Genomic DNA, 26,260 nt, shown 5'->3' with positions numbered 1-26,260 from the left:
CTCTTTTCTTTTACTGGGGTATTGGTTTTCATAACCATTTGTCCCCATAACGAGTGGCACTAGTGGTGATACTGGGAAACTGGAGTGTCCAAGGGAATTGCTTGTGTGACTTGTGGTTAGCCAGTGGGGTAAAACCAAAGTCTTCTCTGTCTGGCTGGTTTGGTTTGCCTTGGTGTGCATTGAAACCCCAGTCTTGGGCTGTAACTGCCCTGCTTTAAGCAATTTGTCCTGAATTGACACTCTCCGTTGGGTCCCGCCAGGACCAGCCTCGTTATACATGGCAATGAATCAGTTTAGCAAAGGAAGTAACTACAATGCAGTAGAGTGGAGAGGTTCCACTGTGTCAAAAGGCATAACTACACTACATCTTAAATCGACCTAGGTTAGGTCAACCTACAGCCACTGCAATAATTACTGCGCTGGCTAATGTCCACAGTACCCTCCTTCCATGGGTGGTGTGCATCCTACCAGGAGCGCTCCCACCGACTGAACAGCAGCACAAGGGGGGCTGAGAGCCAGAGTTCTCAGCTCCGCACTTCTCCCCACCAGGAGCCAAGCTGCCCTCCAAGGCTTCTCACCTTCCTACTCCCAGCCGGGAGCAGGGGGTGCAGCCAGGCTTTCTTGTCCATTTCACAGCTCCAACAGCCAATGGACACTGCGTCCTCCTAACTACACCAACATGAGCCTATGCCTCTCATGGAGGTGGAGTTATGACATCAGTGTGGTAGGGCCCTTACATCGGTGGGAGCAAGGTCGTAGCTGCCTTATGTCCACCTAACTGTGTAGTGCAGATGGGGGTTGAATGTGAGTGTTCCTATAACCATCAGGCAAAGGAACAGGAAAAGACCTGTTCAGATATTGGCACAAAATAAGAGATATTTGAAAGGAAAGAGGGATCCGGGCAAAGGTCAGCCTTGATTCGTTTCAATCAGTTAAATCAATGGATAGAAAAGGATGGAGGCTTTTCTAAGGCAGAGCTATCGCTTTATGCAATGACACAGAGGGTGTCAAAGAACAGGTCAGGGAAGCGGAGGGGAGACACTGTTAATGGGAAAAATTAATATAAAATGAAGCTGCTTTACTACCCAGGGAACACAGGAAGAAATGGAGGTCTGTGTCTCAAAGACATGCCCTAGCTCCAAGAGAATCGATGGGCTTGATCGTTGGGCGAGGGGATTACTGGGTGAAATTCTCGGGCCTGTGCTATGCAGCATGTCACAGGAGATGATCCTGGTCTTTTCTGACCTTATGCTCTGAGTCCATGAAAATGGTGAAGGGTGGAGGCCCAAACTTCGAACTCCAAAGGTGCTGAAGTTTGAGACTCAGCCCCGGAGTGAACTTAGGAAGAGGTCAAAGGGAGAGGAAAGGACAGTGGTGCCAGATGTAAACGTGCACAGTGAGTTTTCAAACTGTAAATATAAAGTGGTGAATTACGTTTGGTAAATCAATGATTTGGTGACAATGCAGTGAGCCATTGTCCATCTCTGATGAGGACGTAAGACAACAAGGTCTGGGTCTGTCGGTACCAGGTTACTTCATTCAAAGTGTTTATCAGTGAATTTAGCTCTCCTGGGACACTGAATTAATTTTACTGGCTAGAGCCAGGTATCATGTGAACAGGCACCGAGCAAGCATTTCAACCCTGCTTTGCCAACTCATCTCACCCGACCTGAAGACTGAGCATTGACTGAGTTCCAAATCTCTCCATGCAGTTCTGCTAAAGCACCTCAAGCCTGACCTGCAACACTCTCGACCTCGGAGCTTGAGAAACCCAAAAAGCTTTGCAAATGCATATTGGCACTGATCTGGAATACAGCTTCTCTGTCAGTCTTGCATCTCTTTTGAGCAGAGGCTGCCAAGTGGACCACTGTTTGATAACAACACTTCTCGGTGACTGGGCTGCAAAACAGTTAACCACAGATAAAATCACAATGTCTTGACTGTAAACTTTTGACCACTGGCAACTTTACCACCAAGGGAGAATTTTAAGTGAAAAAATACTGGTTCACATGCTTAAGCACCTTGAGACCGAGGCGAAAGGTCAAGGCCACTGGGACTTAACTAATCAGCTAGCGGCTCATGTAGAGAGAGTCAGGGGTTTTCAATCTCAGTTAGAGCTCAGCTGTCATAAAACCTGCCAGCATCACATGAAGATGAGAGATTCAGTTTGTGGTTCATTTTTGCTTTGCACAACGTTATTTCAAAGCAGTCTGCTCCCACTCAGAAAGGCAAATTTGTACTTTCCTGTTGGTTCCTATCTTGCAACAATCATTCTCTTTGCAGTAGCTGCTCAAATCGAGCTTTTACCACCCATTGACTATCTTTTCAGGGAGGTTCTTGAGGGGAGGAAGGAGGCATGCTTGATCACAGCTCTGTTCTTAGACCTAAATGCTTTACATGTTATTGCAGAGAGCAATTGTTTTATTCATCAAGAGTCTGGAATCAAAACCCGTTATGATGGAGAGCCCTTCCGAGAAAGGAAGGGTTGTAACTATTTATTATACCGGTCCCATGTCCCTGAATGTACATTGCAATTTGCATGTGACTTGGGCCCAGCATCTTTTTTCTGTGCAACCAAAGACTGGGTTGTACCTACTTGTAACTATATTTAGTGCAGTCTTAAATATCTAGGTATGGAGAAAGCACAGTGCTTCTGTATGAGGGGAAAGAGATGCTCTAAAGTGTTTACATGAGATAATAGGCATATGTAGCAGTCACTAATACCAATGGAGTTGTGTGTGTGAATGAAGAGAAGAAAGGACTTGGCTTGCGGGACTGATTGCATTGCTCCTGTTCATTAAAAAAAATAGCCAAATGCAAGCACATGTACGGAGCACTGCACTGACGGCAAAGGGGTGTATTCCCTGCAAATCAGGCCCTAGCAGGTTGATGGCTGTACAATTTCAGCCTATACGTTCCACATTCCCATGTCAAGTATGGGATTCACCGCAATTCAGCACAGTCATTGTAGTACATTAACATCCTGCCCCCAATGCGTGGGTCTCAAGTTAACCCAGTCCAGGCTGACTCACTTCTCAGGTGCCTTTCATCATAGGATCTCGAAGTGACTCACATTCATTAAGTCTCCCATCACCTCAGTGAGCTAGGGGAATTGTGTTATCCCCGTTCTATAGATGGGTAAAGTGGAGCACAACAACATTACAGACAAAGGCTGGAGTTTTCCAGAACTGAGTTCCTAAAGTGTGACTCCTAAATCCATATTTAGGTGATGAACTGATTTTCAAGAGTGCTGGGCACCCAGATCTCGATCTGAAATCCAGCTATCAGCTCCCAGTCCCTGGCTCTAATCCCTGACAACTGCAGTTTCCTGCTCTCCTTTGACAGTAACCCTCTGGAAGATGATGCAGTTTGAGAGGTTGCTGCCCTCCAGCAGAGAATCACACCTTTCCCCTTCCCTCACCCCCAGTGGCAGAATCTGACAACAGGAAGGAGAGATTATTCTAGCAGAGGGAATGGGGAGGCAGGGGTTGAACGCTCTTTTGGGTGTTATCTCCACCATCTGACCCTAGCAGACCTGCTTTTAGCCCTGCAGAACCAGGCACAGAGAGAAGACGGGTCGAGAACAGCCTACCATGCTACCAGAGGCTCTGATTTCTGTGTCCTGTTATGTCTCCCATGCCTGCATATGTGCATTCCCACCCAAACCATAAACTCCCCCAAGAGGGCAGGCTGTACGGTGAGGGGTCCCTCATCCATAACATCACCACATCTTCACTGGTGCAGTTGATGAAAACATGATGGCTCACCAAGATGTTCCTGAGCCTGGTCTACTTCTGGAGAAGAAGAATACTGTGGCTGAATGATGAATCCAGATCAATGGCCTCCCACCCACCATTTCTGCTGATTACAGCCCCACACAATCAATCTCTAATCCCTCCCTTTAACACTCAAGAAATGTCGGTCTGCTGAGTTAACTGACTTTCAGGATCATCCAATATGACGGCAAGGTTCATTGTTTGTGTTTTAACGTAATGCCACCCAGTTTGCTTCCAGTAATAACGTGGTTGGCAGATTCTGAGTTGGGTATCCTTTGGAAAACCAAAGCCAAGTTACAGAATCTGTTATTACACTGCACCTGAATTAACATGGCACATATTCCTGGGGCTGCAAAGATGAGTTCTATTTAATTTACTTCTGGGCATTGATTTAAAAACCAGATTTAGATCCTTTGCTTTGAAAGAGCATGCGAGAGCCCTTCATCTTCAGGGTAGCGTCTCAGCTGGTGAGATGATGTTCTTTAGACATTCCATACATTACAGACTGCTGCTATTTGTACAGAACTGTTTTAAACAGAACAGGTTCATTGCATCCAACAGTCTACGTTAGCCATGTCGAACTGGGTTAAGTTTTGCTTCATAACCACACCAGCACTCATCCCAACCATTTCAGCTTCAATGTGCCACAGCCCTGGGCTCTTCTCCTACAAGCAGCAGGGTCTAGGGCAGTGGTTCTCAACCAGGGGTACATATACCCCCTGGGGGCATGCAGGGGTCTTCCAAGGGTAGATCAACTCAGCTAGATATTTGCCTAGTTTTACAATAGGCTACATAAAAAGCACGTACAAACTAAAATTGCAGACAATGACTTGTTTCTACTGCTTTATATACTACACACTGAAATGCAAGTACAATATTTATATTCTAATCGATTTACTTTATAATTACATGGCAAAATGAGAAAGTCAGCAATTTTCAGTAACAGTGTGGCTGTGACACTATTTGCATTATGTCATGTCTGATTTTGTAAGCAAGTAGTTTTTAAGTGAGGTGAAACTTGGGGGTACGCAAGACAAATCAGCCTCCTGAAAGGGGTACAGGGGTCTGGAAAGGTCGAGAGCCACCGGTCTAGGAGACGTGACACGGCCAGTCGACATGAGGACAGCAGCAGAACGACAAGTTGAACCATTTCAGCTTGTATAAAACCATACTACACTAACCCAGTTCAAACCCAACAGGTAAAGCTTTAATCGGCCCCTAAAGCTGCTAAAGGGTCATCTCATCGAACTGGCCATTCCACCGTGTGTCGGCTGTTCCGCTATTCGTCTGTGAGGACACAAAATGTGTTATGCATGTTCGAGGGGCTTTCACTAGTCTGACGGAACTAGAGTAAACCGAGAAAACCAAGGAGAAAGAAGGGGTGTTTATAGCATGTAAGATTCCATTTGCCAGCCTCCCAGCTTGTGAACATCTTAACTAGCTTTTCAGCATTTAAACTAGTTGCCCCTATTGTTTGGGACTTTTCTTTGTGCTCTGGTGAAAACTGCCATCTGGCTGAAGACAATAGCATCTACATGGTCAAAAGGATCCATCTCAGAATCCCCATGAGAGTCAACTGCTAGGCAACAAGCTATCATCTCTCTGGTCTAAACTATTGGCTTCCAGGAAAGCAGCTAGCCAGCCATTAGCCTAGAAGACATCAAGTGCCAGGTGCTTCTTACTGGTTAATAACCATGGGGATTGAGGAGCTGTTCGTGGGAGAGAGGAGGAGGAGAAGAAAAGGAATTTAGCAAATCCCAGCCAGGTAAGGTTGTGGAATGGTTCATTCCCAATATACAGCTCTCTGAAAGGCCCTTTAGGGCATGAGTTCCCTGCAGCACGTCCCTGTGTGGATTTCAGCACAGCTCCGCTAGTGTGTCCAGTGAACACTGCCTTTGTTGCCCTCAATGAGTTTGAGAAACCGTGTGACAGCTTAGAAGATGATGAGAAACTGGAGGGCACTGAACCAGCAACTGTGAAATGAATGGCAGACAGAGAGACTGAACGTTGAAAAAACCGCCAAGAAGATGGAGGTGTTAGGGTCATGGGCTATGGGTTGTACTGTAGTTTTGTACAAGACAGAGGTGTAAAGAATAGCTAATTACAATAAATATTCAACAGGGTTCTGGCTGATCCAGACCCTGACTTGATTGCATGTATCTGTCTAGTTTGCATATCGGTTTGCTTATGTTTGTAAAGCAAGCTCGGACCTCTCAGGATACAGGGCATTGTGTGATAATGGGGGCAGGAAAAAAAAAAAATCAAAGAAAGTCTCTTTCTGCAAACTCTGAACAAGGAACTTCATTAGAATAAAGAAAACAGTACTGTTCCAAAAACTATGCTCATAGAATCAAAGAAATGTAGGCCTGAAAGGGACCTTGAGAGGTCAACTAGTCCAACCACTGCGGTGAGACAGGACCAAGTAAACCTAGACCAGCCCTGACAGGGATTTGTCCAACCTGTTCTTCAAACCCTCCCGTGATGGGGATTCCACAACCTCCTATGGAAGCCTGTTCTGGAGCTTAACTACCCCATGGTTAGAAAGCTTTTCCCTAATATCTAACTTAAATCTTCCTTGCTGCAGTTTCAGCCTATTACCTCTTGTCCTCTCTTCAGTAGTCCTGGAGAACAAGTGATCACTCTCCTCATTATACCAGCTCTTAACATATTTGAAAGCCGTTATCTGTTCTCTTTCCTGAAGAGCAGTTCACAACATTGGACACATTGCCCCAGTTGAGGCCTCATCAGTGCCAAGCAGATTGAGACAAATACCTCCTGTGTCCCACATCTGACACACATGCTAATACACCCAGAAGGACATTAGCCTTTTTTACAATAGCATCACACTGTTGACACATATTCAGTTCGTGATCCACTATTACCCCCAGATCCTTTTCAGCAGTCCTACCACCTCGCCAGGTATTCCCCACTTTGTAGTTGCGCACTGGATTTTTTCCTTCCTAAGTGAAATGCTTTGCACTTGTTTTTCCGAATTTCATCTTGTTGATTTCAGATCAGTTTGTCAAGATCATTTTGAATTCTAATCCCGTCCTCCAAAAAGTGCGCGTAACCCCTCCCAGTTTGGTGTCATCCGCAAATTGTATAAGCATACTCTTCTCAACTGTTATCCAAGTCATTAATGAAAATACTGACTAGTATCTGACCCAGGACAGTCCCCTGCAGGACCCCACTAGATAATCCCGACCATTTTGACAGCAAACCATTGATAACTACGTTTTGACTACAGTCTTTCCACCCGTTGTACACCCACCTTACAATAATGTCATCTTGACCACATTTCCCTAGTTTGCTTATGAGACTGTCATGTGGGACTGTGCCAAAAGTCTTAATAAAATCAAAATATATCCTGTCTACTGCTTCTCCCTTATCCACTGTTAAAGAAGGAAATTAGGCTGGTTTGACATAATTCGTTCTTGACAACTCCAAGTTGGCTAATCCTTGTCACCCTGTTATCCTCTGCTTACAAACGACTAATTAGTAATGTGTTCCATTATCTTTCCAGGCATTGAAGTTAGGCTGGCTGGTCTATATTTCCCCAGGGTCCTCTTGGTTCCCCTTTTTAAAGATAGGTGCTGTGTTTGCCCTTCTCCACTCCTCTGGGACTCGCCCATCCTCCAGGAGATCTCACAGATAATTGCTAATGGTTCCAAGATTGCTTCAGCTAGTTCCTTAAATACCCTAGGGTGAATTTCACGAGGCCCTAACAACTTGAATACATCTAACAATATAAATATACTTTAACCTGTTCTCTCTCTCTCTCTCACTTCCACCAAAAAACTCCCTAAAACCTTCTTCAGCCCCTAGACCTGGCTTTCTATTACAGATTTAAAAAGCAATCTTACATCCCTACATCGCCTTCCTTCCCCCATTTTTGTCCTATACCTTTAGCAACAATTAATATTTAACAATAGCTCCAGATGCAAAGGTGCTCGAGGGGTGCTACTGCCCCCCATGGCTTGAAGCAGTATTAACAACCCAAATACATGGTTTCTGTCTTTACCCCCAACACACACTATAAAAATTGTTCCAGCACTACTGTCCAGATGAGACACTGGCTCCACCTCTCCTTCAGGTCTGGCCACCTTACAAATCTTGAGGAGACTCCTGCTGCATTCACTGGGAGGAGCAAATCCCAAAGATGCAGGTGCCGCTTCTCAGCAGGACTAGCTCCCTTCACAAAGGCTATGGAGTGAGCACCATTGATACTAGACTCACTCAGCAACCAGTTGGGCTGAGAACAAGTTGAAGTTGTTGCATGTTGAATATTTTTGCTCATCCAGTTTTATCAGGACTGGGTTCCCTAGTTTAAGCCTGGGTAAGCTTCCAGCAACATTGCAAAGGTTAAAAAAAAAGTCTTAAGAAAGGAAGGCTAGTGCAGACAAGGCCTTAAAGAAAATAATGCCCTCTAATGAACCACCAGCAAGCCCTACTGTCTGCAGTACCTTGGGTTTTCTCAGCAGGTCTCCCATCCAAGCATTGACATGGCCAGATCCTGCTTAGCTTGTGAGATCTGAAGGGATTGCCTTGCAAACTGGTACAGCTCCAGGAAGGGAGCTACTCACAATCTTTCATACTTTTTCATACTTTTTTAAATTGAGATTACATGGGATTTTCGGATTAACGTGATTGTGGGATTGCTCTAGGATTGTAGGCCCACACGTTTATGATTTGTATCCCACAAAGAGCCCATAATCCAGCATTTCTTTTATTTTTTTCCTCTCAATGGATTGATAGCTCAGTTCCACATAAACAGTGAAGTCCTCACAATAGTTTTTGATTTTTCAGAAAAAAAAATAAATTACCTTATTTGACGTTGGGGCTTTTCCAATATCAAAAAAGCACACAGTGTGGTATGTTTGTTATCTCAGAAAGGTCTTTATTTTGCCTGTAGGGTGTAATGTTTCAAAATATGTATTCATTTAAATGCAAATTTTTGCTTCCACCTGAGACTCAACAAAAGCTTTTGCTGAAATGAATGTTGAACTTTCACATTTTCTCTCCATTTTCCCATGTTTTCTTCTATGAATTAAAGCCTTTAAAGATGACCAATTCTTTCACACTTCACTATGAAGAATATCAAACGAGAAAGAAAAAAGGAATCCTGATATGCTTTCACCTAACACTGATTTTTCCTCTTTAGTAAACCAAATACAAGTTTACCATGATAAAAGGAACAACTCTCCCATTTGGCAAAGAATCTGTGATCATAGCTTCCAAAGTGTCACCGTGTTGTCATTACAAGAGGTAGTAGCAAACTTTCCCAACAAAATCACGTTTCCTACATTAGCTGATTCTGAGGGTTAACTGGCTTCTCAGCTGGCAATCTAGACCATACACAGTCATACACCCTAGCCCCTCACGCCCATTTGCGCCAGAACTCTGAAAATGGAGACCATCAAACAAATGAACTGATTTCCAACTCCTCCACCATCCGCTGTTTGACCACACATCTACATCTGGACAAGTGTTGCAGTTCAGAAATGCTGAGAAAATGTTAGACCTCTGTTATCTTGCAGAGCAGTTCAATGAAAGCCTGGTCTACTCCATGACGGTATTGCAATCCAGCCAAGCAGATTTAAAATGAAACGCATTACAAACTTCAGCGTGCTTACGCCAGTTTCTCTCTCAAAAACTTGGCGGTATCATCGGCAACACCAGGAGAAAGGAGCTGGAGTGTCACCGAGAAGCGAAGTTGGGAAAGTAACTTAACTACTTCTCTGATGGACTGTATTTTCTGAGGGACAACCTACCCTTAATTCTCCATTACTGAGCGACAATCTACACTCGTTGATATATTTGCTTTCCACAAGCTACTCTTAGTATAACCTTTTATGAGCGATGTATCCAAATATTTAGATGCTAACATTTAAACTGTATCGTTAAATTTATTAATCTGCAATGTCCCAAATTAAGGTTATGTACTATGTGTATTTTATGACTTTTTAAACCACATTTTGTACTTTTGGATACTTTTAGCATTATATCCAGGTATATAGAAACTCCTTCTTTCTTTAGCTGTATATTAGATAGTTTTAACAGTAGCTTTAATAAAAAGTTTAAATATTAGGTGCTGAATATGCCCATCATCATTAGTCAGATGAATTATCATACCTGCTGTGTTATTTTATCAGAATCATTACCAAACCAGGAGGTGAGAATTTTAGGAATGCAACAAAATCACACAGAATGTGGTTACCATCAGTAACATATTTAGGGACATAATGTGGGTTCCTTTGGCACATTTTTAGATTCCCTTTAATTACTTATTTCCATATCAGCCACATGTCAGTTACACTGTAAATAATTTAGTAATGTGAATTTAAGACAAGTACTGAAATGTGGTGTCCTACCTACAAATAATGTAACTAGACCTAGTGATTCAAATTCGTCCCTTCCAAGAAAGGCCTTTCTTCTTCCACTGGGCAGTCACACACGAACGCCACACACCACCTTTCAGATTAACCTGAGAGGGCAAAATGCATTTCCTCCATAAAGTGCCATGTTGGGAGTGGTTCTGTGGATTGACAGCTTCACTCCAAAACAGCCACGAGAAGCAGAGGCTTGGGATTTTCAGAGCACTCACGTGAAAGACACGTCAGCAAACTCCAGCCATGTTCAGAACCAAACACTACAAAGAGAGAAACACAATGTAAAGCAAGAAAAGCAAGTTTCGCAGCCAGAGATGTGGGACAGCACTCCCTTCTCCACCCCCTTACCCACGGTCCTCTAAAAAGGACTCTTCTAAAAGACCAGGGATGGAATGCTGCATTTTGGCAGTGTGACATGCCGCCGTTACTGTGCTGAAATGGTGTCTCTGCGTTTCAGCACTTCACAATGCTTATTGGTGTTCAGGTGCTCACTGGCCAGGCAGAACCCCTTCAGCTTCCATAACACCACGGCAATAGCACGCTGCCTTAGGTACCAGGCACAGGACAATGGCTCAGAAAAGAAGGAATAAAGCAAGGGGCCAGGCATCTTTAAAACTAGGGGATAATAAAGACTGAATTGATATCAATCTGTTCCACTCCCACTTCCTTCCAGATTCTCATACTTAAAATGGGCCTCCCTTTTTCAGTCATTTAGTTCTCTAGCTACATGATATGCAGGTGCAGCCAGTTAAGGCAGGCAGAGGTCCAAATGACATAAACACCCACAAAGAACTGCAGGGACCAAAACGGAGGCTTGATTAAGACCAGTTTGAAAAATCAGGTCCCATATAGTTTAAAACCATCCTAATGGAATGTTACAGTTGATATTTAAAGCCATGGAAATCAGGAAACTTCAGTTAAGCATCCCATCTCTTATGGAAAACCTCCTATGTAATTGCACAGAAAATTATAACCTTTCTGTATTTCTAAACCAGCCTATAGAATTCTACAGAAGAGATACAATTGTCTATTCAATTTAACAGGCTGAGTTAAGAATTGAATAATATGCATTATTTTTCCATTAAATTTGATGGGCTTTTAGGGTAATTTCTATAGAACCCTATTAGTTTAATCCCAAGTACATTCTGGGTCTGGGAATACCACAAACAGTATCCTCAGTCCCAAGCTCAATGAAGTCCAGATAGTTAAGAACAGCATCTGATGGGCTTTGATTTGAAAGGAGTAAGCACTGGGCTTCTCCAGAGACAAGGACAACAGCCAAGACCTAGGGCTTTAATCATGGTGCAATGGGGGGGGGGGGGTGACAGAGTGATCCATTCAGCTCTAACAGAACCTTCTGAAAGAGAATTTAAGGGAGAAACCTCTTTGTAAACCCCAAATTCATTCCCTGCTGTGACGAAGCAAGAGCACTGCTCCTAGGAAATACATCCTGGGTCTCTAGATGCAGGAGTACTTTCTGCATTTTATTGTGGTGACAAGTGACCTACCCCATGCTAATCATATTGCAGACAGTATATTTCTTTCCTCGGTATATCTATAATAATCTAATTCCATATATACAGTAGGCACAGAGCATGCAACACTCCCTGCATGCTAAATTCCACGGAGTGAAATTAAGTAATTGCTGGGGATGAAACGATCCTTGGCTTTGCTGCATACTAAAATCCTGAATGCAGTAGTAGAGTGACTTTACATGAAGGTGTTTACCTCCGGGAGAAAAGAAAGGTCCCCAGCTTGACTCAATAAAAAGGAAATCTGGTGACCCATCCTGTCCAGAAGCTGAAAATTAGTCTGTCAGTGCATCGTGGGGGGTTGATTGCTTAAAGAAACACATCACTCAGCTACGGCTGCATTTGCAGAAAAGGCCAAAGGTGAGAATCTTGCAGTAGCAGGTAAAAACCTTTAAGACATGGTATTTAATTTAACCATCTCCCTGCTCCATCACTTACTCTCAGGATGTTGCATAATGAAGGGAAAAACACTGAGCCACCGAAACAACATTCACCACACATAAGGGTCTGACTAAAAACCACAAATGCCAAGCAATTTGGAGCTACGACTGAACCTGTTTTAAAGCCATCTTACTGTGCCTAGATTTCTCAACACCTTGGCATGTCTGATCACCTAGATTTTTTTAGATACCTGTAATATCTAAGTGTAACACTTAATGTGCACAGCTCTTGGGGACGGCTGTAGGGCCAGGGATTGGTAATGGGCTACAAAGACCTTCACCACTATGTTCCCCATTCTGTTTTGGCAATAACAGCATTGTTCCATTGTGTGGTTATTTGATGGCCTTGACGAGTTCAGTCCCTTCCTAATGGACAGATGTCCACAACACAAAAAACACCACCCCAGCTGAAACCAAATGGTACCCTGACTGAGAGTCTCGAACGGGCATCCAAGGAGTGGACTGAGTATGGGGACTGAACCAGCCTCCCTATTCCTAGAAATGGCCCCTCCAGGGCAGAGCTAAGACACACCGGTGGAGCAGCATGGGGAAGCCTGCCCGGCTGCTGACTGTGCTGTACTTTGTTCTGTGGCATGATAAAGGTCTCCAGCCTCCTGGGCGATCAATCTACCATCTTTCAGGAGCGAAGCCGTCAGCCATGTAAAACTACTTTGCGTTGACTGCACTTGGCACTATTCAACTGAGCAGATGTACGTGTCACAAGCAATAATTAAGGCTCACAACAACCCAGTGAGTTAGGGAAGTAGCCCCGTTTCTATGGCTGAGGAACTGTGGTCAAAGGCCGCAACAGTGTCCACTCATTTTGGATGCTTCCCTGGTTGGGTGACAAAACGGTAACACTTAGGGTCTGAGTTTCAGCACTCAGTTCTCAGTGGCTTCAAATAGACATTTGGTGCTGAGCATTTCTGCGATCTAGGCTCTCGGTATCTCACGTCCAACATCACAAAACTAAAACAGCACAATGAGTGGCTGCTTTTGAAAATTTGGGCTTAAAATTACTTTCCCGGGGTAACAAAGCCTGTCAGTAGCAAAGCTAGGAACGGAACCCAGGAATCCTGATTCCCAGCCTGCTGCTCTAAGCAATTGGGTATATGCTGTGCCATGAAGTATAATGGGATGAATTAAGAATAGATTATCAGTCTGAGTTCATTAATTTCATGCTTGGACAGTCACAGTCTTTAAGTCACTGAAAGTACAGACGTTTTATGATTTAATTTCCTCATTTGCTATTGCATATATGAATAATATATCAAATCCTTTCTTAGATCCGATGAAAAAGGGTCTCACAACATACAGTGGATGTTCTATAAAGATTCAGGCTCCTGAGAACTAAATGCCATGTCAACAGACACAGGGGAGCGTTAGTCAAGATTTTGAGGTTACTCAGAAAGCACGTTACCTGTATGCCCCTAGCTAATTTCTTCAAAATTCCTATTGAACATGGGATGTTTAGCAATAATTATTACTTACGTAGTGCCATAGGGGCACATGCCACTTTAGATACAAGTATAAGATACAGTCCCTGTACCAATGAACTTACATTGTAGGGCCCAAACCTGCAAACACACACCACAGTAACTTTACTCATAGTATGAAGTCACGTACTCATGTGCATAACTGGGTCTCAGGAACGCGTGCTAACAGCAGCCTGCATCTGCAGCATCCACAATTCCATGTGCCTATGTGAGCAGGTACAGAGATACTAACTTTAGGAGGCAGTGGACAGGGTCTTGGTCTGAGGCTTAGGAAACCTGCATCCTACTCCCAGCCGTGACCTTGGGCAAGTCCTTTCACTTCTCCGAGCCTCTGTCTTCCCTTTCCAGATTTTGTCTGTCTTGTCCATTGAGATAAGATCTTCGGGGTGGGGATGGCCTCTCATTATGTGTTTGTACGCCTACACGCTACCTCAATGTCAAATGTTAAATGTGTTCGTATTATCGTGTCCTTTCCAGATGGGTGAAAAGAACAACAATGCTTCAGAAGTGACTGAGATTTTTTAAAAGATTCAAATCCAATATATTTAATTTTGCTTTTGCATTCTCCTCATTTTCATGAAATCTGCATTGCATTTTCTCCATTTGTGTGTACGTATGTCGGAGAAAGACACAGAGAGAAAATAATAATATTTGCTCCTGGCCCGTATGTCCCATCACGAGCTCTGAAAACAGGGTCGGGGCAAAGCTGGAGCAGATGATGCCATAATATGAGGTTGGTTTGTGCTGTGTCGGCAGCGGACCAGACACACACAGCTGTCTATTCAGGTCTAGTACTCACAGACGAGGAGACTGTCTGCTTGGTTCCTGACCTGCCAGCAGAAACTGCCTGTACTCTCAGGCTTACGTCTACACTAGGCAAACAGATGTGTTTTTAAAACACATCCGCCAACATGTTTCAGAGCCCTAGTGTAGACAGGACAAGCTGTAGTTTTATCATGTATTAACCGGTCAAGGTGAACCCTAGGGGAAAGCCAAGGCTACAACACACAGCCGGGCAATGCTGGTCCAGACACGTGCGCCTGCCTCATAACAGGGCTTTTCAATTGTGTCACCTAAATCAACTGAGCTAACACACCCCTTTTTGCCCATCAACACAGGGCCACAAAGCCAGAGGGAGGCACACAAAGGGGTCTGGTGCTGCAAACCCGGTTCTAAACGCATTGTAATCAAAGGGAATCTTTCCATCGGCTTCAATGGGCACAGGATCAGTCCCCAGAAGAGAGACAAACGCTTTCACTACAGCACACTCAGGGATGTTTTTCAAAAAAATTTCCCACGGTTGCACAGTTTGGCTGTTCTGGTGATGGGAAGAGTGGCCAATTTTAGGTAAACCATCCCGATGCAGGCATCACCTGGGCAGCTCTGTACAAGAGGCAAGGATTTTCCTCTCTCATCAGAAGCAAAGACACAAGCTGCAGCTTTCTGTGTGACGCAGTGACGAGCCAAGGAAAGCTCCCCAAAATGGACTGAGCTAAATAACAAGTTTCATTACACTAAGTGAAGCAAGGTCATTCTTTTTAATTATTGCAATGTTTTTAGCCAGACAATAAAACATTACAGCAAAATGACAGAGATGTCATTTGAACCCTCCCTGCATACACTGCAGTAATTCTCCTGACACAAACTTCAGGGCTCGGCTGCTGAGCCTGCATGCTGCCTGACAGGGCCTGTCTGAACAAATAGTTACTGGGGGAAAATAAATGGGATATAATCTCCTCTCAGCATGACCAGAGGTAGATAGTGCACTTGGTGGTGCTTTGCCTCTGCCTGGCATTCAGGGATCAATGCAGCTGTCACTTTCTCACATCTCCCCGCTTCTGCCTTTGTTACCTCAAACAATCACGTGGATTTGTAAAGCAACTAATTAGGAGAATTACTGAAGTAAGGAAAACCATAGCTATCCCAGCGGGGTGCAGACCAGGCTTTGGAGATATAATGCTGATGGTGTGCCACTGAGCCAGGACTGCACCAATTCTATTTCAAACCACAGGAGGTCAGGCATGGAACCACTCGACAGCAGGCTCTGAGACCAGCTGGTTAAGTTCTCAAGCCCCACTCCTGGCTTTGACCCCATCTCCTTCTAACCCATCATCCTCTTCAAGAAGATCCAACTGTTACGAAGACTCCCTGCCGAGGGACATGTCTACTGCCTGCTCGTGGCGGCCCCAGGAGTAGCATAAAGCAAAATGAAAGTAGACAAAATGCAGAGAAATATGTATGAAAGAGCATTTATACTGGTTGCTCGTGTATGTTGATGGCTCTTCTTGTGAGTACAACCTAGATTAGAATCTACTGCAGAGTAATGTCAGAATAAGCTATTTACACCCACTACAGAAATTAACCCACCTCTGGGGTGGAAACTGACAGCAGCTGAAGAGCACAGAGTAGCACTTTGCAACAATTCGGACCAAGGAAAGAGGAATATTTTATCCTAGTGAAACTAGAGAGGGAATTTTAGGCAAACAGACTATATTCATCCCGTTAGAATTTGACTGGAATATTAAAGGGATGCTGTCAAGTTAAAACAAATGCTCTTATCTATGTTACAATCAACATCTTGCCATATCACAAAACTTATTTGAAACGTCTAAATTCATTTTCCTGCAGCCGCACTCTTCGTTTATAGTCTCCTTTTCCTTCGACACTCAAACTATGCAGTTAGTCTCTCTCTCCGGCTCGCTTGCCCTATTGCTATGACGCTGTATCTCTTATAACTGCTGCAGAGAGTTAAACTTTTTAGAATTAAAAAATACATCATAGAAGTACGTCCTTTGGTCACAGGCTTGGTAAAAGTGAATTTTTACAACACCTAAGTTATAGGGCAAATTTGAGCTGAGAAAGTCATTTTATGAGGTCACGGGAACCGCCTCAGAACTATATTGTGAGTTTTTCCACAGAGGATACAAGACAGAGAGTGAGCACTGAGGTCTTCCCAGAAGAGTTTCTGGCTAAACTTTCTCCCTGGTGGGAGGGATTTAGGGACTCCCAGTGGAGCTCAGGGGTGCAGCCTCCCAACCATGCAGATCCCCATAAGGCAGCTAGCTAGACAGACAGACGGACCAACCTTCAGGGAAGTGCTATAGCGGTGTTTACACAGAGCTGGCCTCTCGGTACTGTTTGCTGCCCTGCCATAGAGTTCCAGTCATAGACTGGAAGACCAGGAGGGACCATTAGGTCATGTATCCTGACCTACATAACACAGGCCATCACATTTCATCCAGCAACTCCTCCAATGGAAGGAATCCCCCTTCCTTCCTCAGGAAGTGTCCCTATGGAGCCCAATAACTTGTGGTTCACCCACCTGCACAAAACCCTTCTCTGGAAGGGGGAAGGGTGTTGCACCAGAGGTACTTTTAACGTCATTAACTGGGTCACGGATAAAGCCTATGGGCCATGCCATGGAAAGCAGGTGCTCCAAATTCTGCAGAACCTTGGCCGCATGGAACTGGAGAGGAGTCCCATTTAACCACTTCACCAGTGTAACCAGTTTACCTAATTCAGGCATATCTGTTTCTTGTGTTTATATATATATATATATAAAAACACAAGAAACAGATTTAAACACACACTAAACACACCAGGAGTCACCCATCAGTCTTACAAGGGCCTAGCAGACCAAAGTTCTTCCATCCCTTCTGCAAGGGACAGAAGGTCCTATCTGCCAGTTGCTAGATTGCAAAGAAGACCCTGAGTCACTTTAAATGCAGCCTTTTTCATGCCAAAAGCTCTTTGTCTGTTGTTTTCTGGCAAATCCAGTTTGAACCAGTATAAAGAAGCCTCCCCAGGGGTGGTTACCGCTCTGGAGACGTTTACAACTTGACTGATTCACCTTAATCGTCCCCCATTGTTCAACCTTCCCCCAGGGAGTTGCATACATAAACCATTCATACACTTAATACAATATGGTCTCCAAAGACACTGCATGCAGTTGCAATGTCTGTCACAATATGCACAAAACCACGTGAGAAAAAACATACCACCAGACTGTAAACCCAATACAGGAATAAGCAGGTGCGTATCATGTTTCTAACCAAATCACCTGAAGAAACATTTTATTGGTTTTTAATAAATGATGGAAGCTTCTTGCTTTAAATCAAAGAAGTAATAAATATTTCATTAAGTTAAATACCTATGTGGGAAAATTCAGGGAGGAAATTATAATGCATATGAATTATGCAATAAGCCAGGTCTGTTCATTCCGATTACAAAGAGGCAGACGACTGAGCTTTACAAACACCTAATTTGATTGCCATTTGAAAAAACACCTTTCGGATATAACCAGCTCATTCAGCCCTGCATGCCAGGTCACTTTCCTTCTTAAGGCCCAATCCTGTGAGGTGCTGAGTGCCAGCAAGTCCCACTCAATTCAACATGCATGGATATGTGCTGGAAGGGGGGAGAGCAGTACTGCAAGGAGCTCCACATCTCAAGAGCTTCCCCTTTTCCAGGTCACAGGGTCTTTGCAGCTCTGTTTCCCATGGCCAGGCCTCAATGCAGCACCCCATCCCGCCCCGCAGTGACTCTCTCTAAAAATTTTTGACTTTCAAGAAACCCAAGCGCTAGAGAGAGCTTGGAAAGGAAAAGTTGAGGGATCCAGCCATTAGCCATGCACTGGGCCTTGTTCTATCATTTTACCAGGAGCTCCAACGGTAGCTCTGCACAGGAAAGAAGGGTACGGCCAGCGAGGCAGAAACAGAGTACTTAGTCAAGAAAGCCGAGTAAATGGACATAACATCTCTACTACAGCATATGCCTCACTTTAAGCAGCAAGAAAACCCACTACACTACAAAGACAGTGATTAAAGGGCTATGGCACGGAAAAGAGCCAGAGAAAAGCATTAAGAGCTCTTAGCTACATTTACCTCAGGAATCCAGCTACAGAACACACAGCTTAACAGTGGGCTTTGCCCCCCCCGCCCCGGTACACATGCTGAAGATCCTCCAGACAATCTGTATGCTTCTCCAAACGGAATATACTGGAGGCCACTGAGAAGCAAGGATTGGATCCAGTCTAGAACATGCATCAAGTAGTCCCATCTCCTGTATAAATATCTTTCCCCCAAAGTGTAGGTGATTATTTTTTCCTAACTGTTTAAAATCTTTGGAATAACCTGGAGCACTGGATATCTGACCCTAACCCTAACTAATCCTAAGGAGAAGCCTGGCCAAGCAGACAGATAGCATCGTGAGTGGGGTGCACAGCTTTGGATTTACATGGAACTTGATTCGGTAACCTGGCATTTAGTGGGCCAGCTGGAAAGGTATAGCTATAGGATACCCTAAAGAAAGGGGAAAATATCCTTTGCATACAAACTTTTTGAGTTGCACCTTTGAGTTGCCTCAACTATTGTCACATTGCAAGTGTTCTACGCTAAGCAATCTGGACCTAATCCAAAATCCACTGCAGTCAATGAAAGACTTCCCACTGATTTCAACAGGCATTAGATCAGGTCCTCTGTCATTAGAAGCATGTTAAACAAAGACATCCTTGTGAGGTGTGTCTCACTAAGCTGATATTCTCCAATAGAGTTCTTTTTTATTATTCTTGTGTGTGTATGTATTACACACACACACACACACACACACACACGTACGTCTCACAATCCCTGGCGGCAAATACAATCAATAAGTCATCAATTAAATTAAAAATTAATCTGAAAAACTCTCACCAGATTCCAAACAGCCCACCACACTCAAACCACCCACCCCTGGCTACCGGCTGAGAGTTCAAATAAATCCTGCAGCTTCCAGAGTTCTTCTAGGAATCCATTTGTTTCCACTGATCCAAGAATGCTGTACCCAATCAGAAGCACTATTCACAAGCTTCCACGCAATATGGTCAAAAGCCCTTTCTTGCACTAACTTAAGAGTATGCAGGCTGCAGTTTAAGAAGTTTCTGGTATTGTTTCTTTATCTGAAATGCTTCACAGACCTTGTTTCTGTTGAGACAATTCATTTAGAAACCTCTTGTGTAGAATTTTACCCCAAAACTTGGCATCCACCGTGACAAGATAGTAGGTGATAAAACATAATTCACAATCTGTGCATCTCCCCCCACATATGAACAAGACAAACAACAGTCTCTGATTGCTCTGGGGTAACTTTTTGGAGGTACACAGATTATTCACAAGACTGTCTAACCTCCACATAAGCTCCATTTGTATCAACATTACAAACAATGTGCAATAGAAAACAGTATGTACTATCATGTTTGTTGGGATTTTTTAAACGTCCATGTTTGGTGCTCTAAAAAACCCATAGCAGAAAGCTCCTTCCAGTCACCACGCTACTGCAGCTACCAAGACTCCAAAGTGCAGCAAAGCTGATAAATGGTCTATAGTGTATGGAGAGAGAGATGAAGGGTACTGAATAAATACACTGGTGAACAAGTCAGCAAAGGCAGTGCGCAAGATCAATGGGCGTAGTCCTACGAAGTGCTGATTTCATCCTGCTAACGCATCTTCAGTTCCTGTGAAGTCAATGGGACCTGAAGGGATCCAGCTGCTCCCAGAATGTGGCTTTGTGCAGGGCAGTGTAACAAAGAAAAGGGAAAGTAAATACTGTACGTGGCTCATGGAGCATCGCTAAGGGGAATGGCCACAAAACAGAAAAGGGGAAACTTAAGGCAGATATTAGGACGCACTTTCTTAAGAGCAAGGTCAGTTAGAAAATGGAACCATTTGCCAAGAGAGGTGGAGGAGGTGCCACCTCTAGAGGGGGTCATGATGAAGCCTGCAAAATCTGGGTGTCTGGGTTTAATGCAGAGGAGATTCCAGCCTCACAACGGTCATACTCTGTGCCATGCAGAGTATGCGGACACAGGGACTGCAGTGAGTTGTCCTGTGTAGGGTCTCTCTCCCCCACCCCTCCCCACTTTACTTTTCTGGTAAGACCCAACAAGTGTCAGAACACAAGCACACACCCAGGAGCACGGCATGTGCTGGTACTTAATGAGGACACCGAAGTGGGAAGACATATACCAAACCTGTCACCAGGAATTCAAATTTAGGACAGTTTGAGCATGCATACGGGACCGACCTACTGACTAGGACAGCTGAGTTACCTGCTACCCCACAGACTCGCTCTGTGACCTTGGGCGAGTTATTTAAAGACAAATTGCAGAAGGGATCTAAACCTGGTCTCCATGTGCTTGCACCGGTGTGACTGGAGTGTTCAGTCTTTGAGCTTGCTCTGTCTCTCTCAGCTGCATAAAATAGATGAACCGCTCATGAGTAAAAACCCACTCACACTCAATTCGTGTAAAGTAGTCTACTACAGGGAATGATTCTACTTGGGCAGGGAACGCACCGGATCACCTAACAGGTCCTGGTTTGGGGCTGCTTGTAAATGACGTGATGCATTAACTGCGTGCGTTGCAGTGTCACAAAGGGTCTTGAAAAAAATCACCAAAAAACGTTATGTAACTTATGGACAGCTCCTTTTAGGAGTCGACCATTAGTGTGCAAAACCCGCTTGCCCAAGTGACTGCCCAGGCAAGTTGCACACGCAACAAGAGGCGACTTTTGGAAAAGGCAGCACGACACGTTTCTGCACCTAGAACTGTATTCAGATCGCGACAGGAAGTTTAGGAAAAGCTGAAAGTATTTGAGTTGTTCTGCATTTTTCATTTTGTACTTACTCTCGGTCTCCTTTATTTTTATAATGCCTCAGTTACTTATTTTATTTTAAATAAAAACAGAATGGCTTGCACTCCTGAAATCATTTTAAAAACCACAGACCCCTCATCAAATCATGACAGAAATGAAATCCGCATGCTTTCCCACGTCAAATCTAATTATTTTAAGGCTGCGGGGGAAATTGGGCCCGCAGGAAGATAGTGTCCCTTTCAATAACTCAGCCAGGAAGGCTGTCAAGATAGGCCCATCATTTCTTATACGGCTCTATGTGGATCCCATCGGGTGCCAGAGCCATGCCAGATTGTACGTCCGAAACAGCTATTTTTACCTCCTCTGTAATGATCTAGGCATTAAGAAGATCCCAGTTTTGTTCATCAAGGGTCAGTAAAGGCTATGCTCCGAAGGTAGACGTCTAACTCAGTCTGTTTGGCCTGAGAATCAGAGTGACATCATTTACTATAATACAATGTAAAAAGGTCACAGACCTCATCAAGAAGGAATGCAGCTCACCCATCCTTTAGAGTACAGGCATTTGCTTTTCTCAAGCCTCCTAGTCATTGCTGCATGGCTAGTAATCTGCCTGGTCTGTCATCCTGTTTGACGAACCTCCGCCTTATTATCTTTGAAAAGCCACTCCATCTCTTTAGCCCGCACCACGGCTAATTTAGCTCTGCCTCTCCAAAACTAAGTGAGCAGAGTGCTCTCCGCCCTGCGCCGATTGTTGATGCAATGGCTCCAGCACTTTACTTTCCATAATCAGATGAGTCTTCTCTTTTAATTTCTTCTGCTAGGAACAGGAGGTGAAAGCAAGGCAGTGCCCACTCAATGCCACGCCTGAGCGCTTCCCAGCATGCCCCTACTGGTTATCTGGGAGGAAAAGCCTTCCGTCTTGGTCTGGAGTCATTTAACTACAGACTCTTTAGTCCAACAGTGGACATTAGAAAGCTAGCTGTTGTCAGGTTTCTCTGAAGCAAAGGAAGGAATAGCGTGGGGAATACATGGTGATCCATTATAACCGTAGGCAAAATATCACCACTTAGTGCTCTAGAAAGAAAGGAGTGAGGAGAAAATCACCTTAGACCTGTGACAGGCCTGGTGAGCAGCAAAGGAAAAAGGGTATTCCCAGGGAAGGAGGCAATGCCAAACGCCACAGAAAGTCTTCCAACGCCTGCTGGTTTCAGATGAAGCCATAAACGAGATGCAAGACTCTCTCTGGAAGGGCCTACTCCTAAATTAAAATCCCCAACTACTGGGATCTATTAAGTGTAGAACAACAGAAGTGGCAGCCTCCTATAAGAACAATTCGTTGTCACGGAGCAATTAACATGAAGGCAGCACAAAGAGTGAGAAATGTTGATATTCTGAACCCTGCTCCGGCAACCATCTACTTTAATTAGAACAAGGCACTTCAAGAGCCACCTTGCTGGAGTTATTAGTCTCCGCTGGCTCAATCCCGCAAGGTCGTGAGTGCCTCCTACACATGCAGGCGCTCCGCCAGGCTTACACACAGGAGTCAGGGCTGCCATAGCCCGTTTGTAAAGCCCGAGTAAAACCAGCCTATTTTCTTTTTGTCATACAAACGGCAAACAAGGCAAGCAGATTCGGCAGTGCTGAGAGCCAGAGAAATGCCCCTACCTAGTGACAAGGGCAATGCAATAACTGAATTTTAAAATGCCACAGCTTCCCAACCTCCAAATTGGCAGGGTGTTACACGAACAATTCAATGGAAACCAGAACGTCACAATGGCCAAATGCGAGGTAGTGCCCTTCAGTTCTGCCAAACTACTGTCCAGGACCAGCGGATGTGAAATTTGGGAAAGTCTTGCATCATAGTTAATAAATTTCCATCATGAAGAAACAATTTAGGCTTCAGTAATTAACAAAGTATTCCACACCTGCTGGTAAAATGCACCTCTCAATATCCAGCATGATTGGGATGGATGCATTTTCCACTGTTCTCTTAATTAATGCTAAAGATGTTATTGTAATAGGCAGGTTTAAAAGAGTCCTGTACTGCAAGACTTCCTCCCTCAATTTCTAGTGATGAGTACGTGGCACAAGAACCTTCGATAGCTCTAAATCTATGCAGACTAGAACACCTCCTTCGCCACTGACCAAAAGCAAGAAAACCCACCTGGTCTTGTGCCACAGCTCTCCTTGTGGAAGATAAGGACGTCCGCAGAAGATGGTCTGAAGCCTGGGCAGCTGCTGATGTACCAAACGAAAATCTAGTCGACGACCCAACTGTGCAAGTGCCGGGCTTCTCCTCCCCACAGTGCACATGGACAGCTCCAAACCATATCCACACCTGACGTGGAAGATGCACAGACTTACTCCATAGATGGAAAGCGAGGGAACCGCCGAACTGCGACCGTGGCGTGGTGCAAACTATCGGATACATCATGAACGAATGCCCAACCTGTGCACATCCTGGAGGCGTCCCAGCCATTCACATGGCTACCCCTGTGCTCTGGGCTGGATAAGAGACCTTAAGATCCAACTGCAGTTACGCCGTTGCTTTCACTGTTCCACTATCACCATATGAAAGAAGCAGCAGCAGCAGCTCTAAACCCCGTTAGGACCTGAGACAAAGAGTTTATATCCACAATGCTGGACCCTAATATTATAGGGTCAGATTTTCACAAAAAGATAGGTGCACACAACAGATGACTAACAAGCCCTAAGTGGGACTGAAATGGTACATAAGTTTTGTGTTGGCCCTCTGCACAAGGGATGAATTTCACTGTACGCGCACAGTTTTGTGCTTATTTGTGCAGGCAATTAGCACAATTCCACATGCAAACCAGGTACGCGCCTAATTAGTCGTTTGGCAGGTGCAACTTCCTGATGTGCATGCATAGTTAAGGTAGCCGCATGTAAATGTTGGCAGGAAATTATGTGCATTTTGTGGGACTGCCTTCGTTTGCACATCAGTTTGAAGGTTGGCCATGATTTGGGTACATTCCCCTTCTGAAGAGCAATTTTATATTTACCACACATACAAAGTTTCAGCTCAGCAGATTTTCATTCCTGAACATTCTGAGCTGACTCCAACAATTCGCTCCAGCGTGCAGGCCAAATCGGCCTGACAGGGAACAATATGAGGCTGCCCCCTAAGGGACTATCGCCAAACAGGACTACAAAACACACAGTCATTGCTTGCTGGGAAACATCTACCAATTACTGTACATTAAGCAAACCACCTCATGACAGTTCTATTATAAATTTGCAGCAGTCTCCCAAGGTATTTTTGTTTGTTTGTTATTGATAACAGTGCCCTAAAACAGTTGCTGAGTTGTGCATAGATCTTCTCCTTAACCCAGACAGGCTTAACCCTTTATGCCTGCACACTTTGCATTACTATTTAGAAGGTCAGCTTTTAGAATTGGGATTATTGGACAAAATTTATCCTTGGACAAAGTGCACCAAAGCTAAGGGAATTACATCAGGGCAAACGTGGCCCATTATGTTCTCATGTCGTTGCATGAAGAATAAGATTTGTTGCTATAGTAATGATACCTCCCCCTCCCCGGAACCATGTTACCAACTCACAATTTTAGGGCAGTGTAGTGGGGTATTTTCCCCGCTCCGGCCCTGGAGGCCTTAAAACAGCCCTGGGAGAGGGCTGTGGCAGGGGAAAAGCTGGGCTGATTGGGAAAGCAGCCACAGCTGGAGCCAGGGCAATCAGGGCCCAGCTGGCCCTTATAAGAGGGCGGTGGGCCAGAAGGAAAGGCAGTCTCTCTCTAGCTTCTTGAGAGAGAAGGACCTGGCTGCCAGGGAGCCGAGAAGGTTACCTAGGGTGGAGCAGTGCTGGGGAAGGGCAGAGGGAGCTGGGGAGCTCCAGCCTAGCAGAACCCCCAGGCTTCAGGCCTAGTTAAAGGCCTATAAAAAGGTACTGGGGCTGCAGAGGGGCAACCCAGAGATAGGCAGAGGCAGCTGGTCCAACTCCCCTTGCCGATGATGAGTGGTTTACAGACTGCAGTCTGCCGCAGGGCTAGACGATGACTGGCAGTAGCCACTGAGGAAAGGGAGGGATAGGGGGTTCCCCTGAAAGGGGAGACCCAGACTGAGGGGGTACTGCCATGGGGCAGAACCCTAATCTAGAAGGGCACCGGGGTCCGAGAGGGACACGGGGGCCAGCGGCAGGCGAGACATAGGGCTGAAGAAGGCACTCCGGAGGCTGGATAGTTAATTCGCTGGACAACCAGCAGGAGGCGCAGCAGCGGTGAGTCATAAGTTTTGTAATATTTGGTGTCTTTCTTAAAGGCCCAGATCCTGCATGCATGTGAATACATGAGAATCTATGCCACTAGCATCCACCAGAATCCATTCCATCATAAGCATCTATGCAATAATATGCATTCAGGACTTGAGGTAATTGGCATCTTTCTCCACTTTTCATTGAGCTTCAGACCAGGCCCACAATGGGGTAAAACAAATCTGAGTAAGGAAATAAATTTCAGTTTCAAAATTCCAAGAAAAAATGCAAATGACCTTGAATGTGTCCTTTCCAACAGATACATTTCACCCCTTTTTGGACAAGTCATGCCTTGCAGAACTCCAATGACTCTCACTGACTTTCCCAGTTTCCTACTAGTTGTGACAGTCAGGGTCCAGACATTCAGAGGGAGAGCAGGGGGTTTGAACACCAAAAAATAAGCAACTTAATCAATCGATTGTATATAATATTACCGTATTATCGGAGTGCATTGAGTTAGGTCTTTTACAAAAGCTTGTGACCCTCTTGTAATTAATATTATGTGATGTATGTACAGATAGGGTGTAAAGAGTTATGCAAGAGTAAAAAGTGCTAGAAATATGTTCTTAAAATATACTGTGGAAAGAGTTGATAAATAAGCCTGTCTTAGACAAAGGAATGTTGAAATTACCTGTTTGGGTCACACTTTCTAAGCTAGAGGACAAGGAAAGTACATGTAAATGTACGGTAAACAACGCAAACAAGCTAACA

The 26,260-nt window shown here is 44.5% G+C and overlaps 1 protein-coding gene across 6 annotated transcripts in view; it reads right to left on the bottom strand.

The window, feature by feature from the left end:
* FRMD5 (FERM domain containing 5) overlaps positions 1-26,260 on the bottom strand; it is a 319,313-nt gene that overhangs the window by 173,517 nt on the left and 119,536 nt on the right. The window lies entirely within an intron of this gene.

This window comes from Chelonia mydas, chromosome 10 (assembly GCF_015237465.2).
Source record: "Chelonia mydas isolate rCheMyd1 chromosome 10, rCheMyd1.pri.v2, whole genome shotgun sequence".
NCBI lineage: Eukaryota > Metazoa > Chordata > Testudines > Cheloniidae > Chelonia > Chelonia mydas.
Note: the sequence above shows the minus strand (reverse complement) of the source record. Positions and strands in the feature narration are given on the sequence as shown.